This window comes from Orbicella franksi, chromosome 4 (genome assembly GCF_964199315.1).
Source record: "Orbicella franksi chromosome 4, jaOrbFran1.1, whole genome shotgun sequence".
In the NCBI taxonomy this organism is placed as follows: domain Eukaryota; kingdom Metazoa; phylum Cnidaria; class Anthozoa; order Scleractinia; family Merulinidae; genus Orbicella; species Orbicella franksi.
In genome coordinates, this window is record NC_138148.1 from 24,092,301 (window position 1) to 24,095,893 (window position 3,593).

The following is a 3,593-nucleotide window of genomic DNA, read 5'->3' on the forward strand; positions in this document are numbered from 1 at the left end:
ATAATTATGATACGTGTAAAGGACTGGCCAAAAATTACAGGGGGAGGACCTGAGCACATGACCCAACCCCTTACCTTTGGAATAAAACAAACTGACTGACCCCAAAATACGGGTCAGAAATTAAATGACCTCCCCCCCTATATGGGAAAAGGAGATCACCCACCCCTTATGTGTAGTGAAAACTTACACAGCCCACCCCTTTTTGAAGGATCGATGAAGTAATGACTCACTCCAATATGCCTTTTGACCAGCCCTGTAAAAATGAAAACTAATGAGTGGTTTGTGATTTTGATACAGACTTACAATTTTACACAGTCTTTGTGAGCTTCAAATCTATTAGATTTACCCCTTAGGATATTTTTCAAATCACTCTGAGATTTTATGCACTAAATGTTTGATTATGGTGCTGTTGTAGAATAACAAACCACCACAGCTTCTGTACATGATGGTGCAAATTCAGCTGCAGCATACTTAATGAACTGTGTGAAATAGTATTGCCAAAGCTTCTCCTGAAGCTCAACCCAGTAACCTCTGTCAAAGGCAATTCTTTCAATTGACATTCCTTTTTTAGTGTAAACAACAAAATCATACCATTGTGCACCAGTACAGCCCATTTGGCCCTGAACTTGGGCATAGTAAGCATGGGTTCTTTTCAGCTTGCACATGCTCCCAACCCTTTCACAAAAAAACTTGGGGTCTGAGCGGGCATCTAGGGGACTCACTTGAAACTTTGTTTCTGGGCACTTGACTTCAAGTAGTCCAAAGGGATCTTCACAATTGGGGTCTATTACCTTTCCATCCGGAGAACATCCCAGAATTGGAGAATTAGTGCATACAACAAATCCACTTTTGAAAACATGTACTGGTGTTTTTTGACTGTGCATGTATTTGTGATACCTGTCAATTGCTACTGGCTCATATTTAATCCCATGAGCTGTGTGTCTAGAGTGGAATGTCTTTGGGCACATAATTTCTTGAGCAAATTAATATTATGACTTCATTGTCTGTGGGAAATCAGATGAAACTGAGATGCTGTAAAACGTTACTTTCGCTCAAGCTTCCACCTTTCAGAATGAGACTGATCTCTAGTCTCCTCAATGGTATTGACAGTTTCCTCATTAATGCATAATTATTCATACAAGTTCTTCTCTACATCTGTTAGCTGATTGTTTTGAACTGCAGGCAGCCCACAATCTCTTAAGGGAAACCTGGGATAAGTTAATGGCTGGTTATTTTTCCTCCCTCAAGGCACAGAGGAGATATCAACACAAACATTAAAGTTGGACTCTGTGTGGGTTAGCTGGTAGCTTACATAAGAGCCCACTGGACTATGCCTGAATCTCGTTTCTTTCAGATGTATTTCACTCCCAAGATCAACAATTTGAGCAAGACCCATTTGAGGGTTTATATCTCTGATTGCCTGCTTGAATTTATGTTCCTCAGCACTGTTGTACATTGCATTATTTCTTGCCTCGTAAAGGAGAGAATGAATCCCTTCGTTTCCACATTTTGTATCTTCCAGTTTGGTTTTTGAGACAACCACATCCATAACAGGCTGAGAATAGATGGTTTCACCGCGACCTTTTTGATGCCAAGTTTGAAGTTTTGAGGTGCATGCTTGGTCTGGGATCTGATCAGCTTCATTGTCTAGGTCTTTAGTATTTTGGGACCCATATAGACTAAATTTACAAGCCTTCAGCATTAAGGCTAAAGAATGGTTGCAGTAGCCCAAGGAACCCGCAACACACAAACATTTGGAATCTTTCACTTCACCTGAGACAATACATAATGCTAAAAATACATTATGAGGGGGATCGTTCTTTCAAAAGGAGTGATAACATTTGTAACGCATGAAAAAGTATCTTTGGTCACTGTAGCTTTCAATGTTCTTAAGATATTCATCCTTTAGAAATGTAGCTTTTTTGAGCCCGGTTGGAACAGATTTCTTACCAGCACAGCCCAAACTCTTTCCAGTTAGTGCAACAAATTTATCCATCTCGGCACGGGAGAAAAAGGGCATTTTCTGCAGTGAGTTCCCCCATCCACTCGTCGGGTAATTGATCTTTATGTTCCCTTGACGCTGAGAAACATAGGTAGAGCTGGCGTTTATCGAAGTACTTGCTAGAGTCTCATGGCTGCTGCTTGCTTGCTCCCTAGCAATTTTCCTCTTCATGTAAGTTAAATCTGGATCAGGATCGACTATCGTGTCTTCTAACCCCGATTTGATGCATTCATCAACCCTGGAGAAAAAATTTTCGAATTCAAGTGTATTTTACTCAGATATCGAAACCAAACGATACTTAACTCGCTCACCATAAGAAGTTTAGATTACTACTTATATTTGGCTATCCATCATTACATTTAAACCTACCGTTTTAATAGCTGAGCCTTTGTTTTCAGCCCTTTGCATTTATCTCCTCTACATTTTAGCCAAAACCTCAGGGCATCGTTGTTGAGCTCTGCTGGGTTTCTTCCCTCTAAGGATGCTCCTGGAATATCATCTTGACTCAAATTAACTGCAAAACTCGCCGCCATTTTTACAACAACATTTGCCAAGGTCTTCAAACTACTTTACATCAACTGATCCTCAATTTAACTAAACAGTCAATAATTCCACAAACCTTCAAACAAAACTTACAGTTTCGTTAGATCGAGCGATGCCTCCTAAGCCTCGTTTTGGTGAACTCGCCTCAGGTCTAAACCGCACGTCCACCATTTATGAATAAGGCGTCTGACCCGAAGTTATCACGACGGAAGGAGGGGGCGGTGATTGACAGAGTTAAGAGTCACTGAAGTAAACATTTTGCAGCTTAGTGTTTGTCACACATTACAATTGGGTGCATTTGAGCATTTAAAGAGGTTCTCAGCCACCAAATCTTTTGCAATTAACTGCCAAAATGTGTTAGAGTCAACACGCTTCAGGCATGAACATACTACTTCAGAGACTCATGAAATATTTGTGTTCAACAAAAAGGTAAATGCTGTCTACTTTTATTCATCAGCGGAAGTATTGGAATCAGTTGCTTGTAACAGAAGTGAATTTGTTTACGATAAAAGCTGGATAAATCAGCAGGCAAGTGCAATTGTCAGCTAAGAGTATTTGTGCTTCCAGCTTTGAACACTGTATGTAAACTATACTTTTACAAATTAGCTTTTGTGTTTTAACATGACCTGTAAATGTGAAAAGTTTTGGCAGGAAGTTTGAAGACGTTAGGTTTTTAACTTGCGAATCTACAGAAACTGGCGCTGTTATGCAACGTGTCAACAAATCGTAGTTAACAGAGGGCACCTCAAATTGCTAATCGTAAATCTATAGGATAATACTGGACTTTGTCATTATGTTATATCTGTCTGTAAAACTTTGGTTGTTGGTAGCAATAAACAAGAGTTGAAGTAATGAAATCATTCAAGTATAAATTTTCTTCCGACAATATGCAGACTGCGTGGCGCGACACTATGTTCTAGAATTGTATTTTCTGCGCCAATTTTTTTCGGGATTTTCATAGGATCAACGCAATTTATGACATACTCTCAATGTACAATTGCAGACAGTTCTGTCCGAGAAGTGTAATTTTGAACGATTGTTATTCATC

General features: G+C 39.6%; 1 pseudogene; it reads left to right on the forward strand.

The window, feature by feature from the left end:
• The window catches only part of LOC145483761 (uncharacterized), a 1,936-nt pseudogene extending 1,439 nt beyond the window's left edge, over positions 1–497 (forward strand).
• The last annotated feature ends 3,096 nt before the right edge of the window (positions 498–3,593 follow it).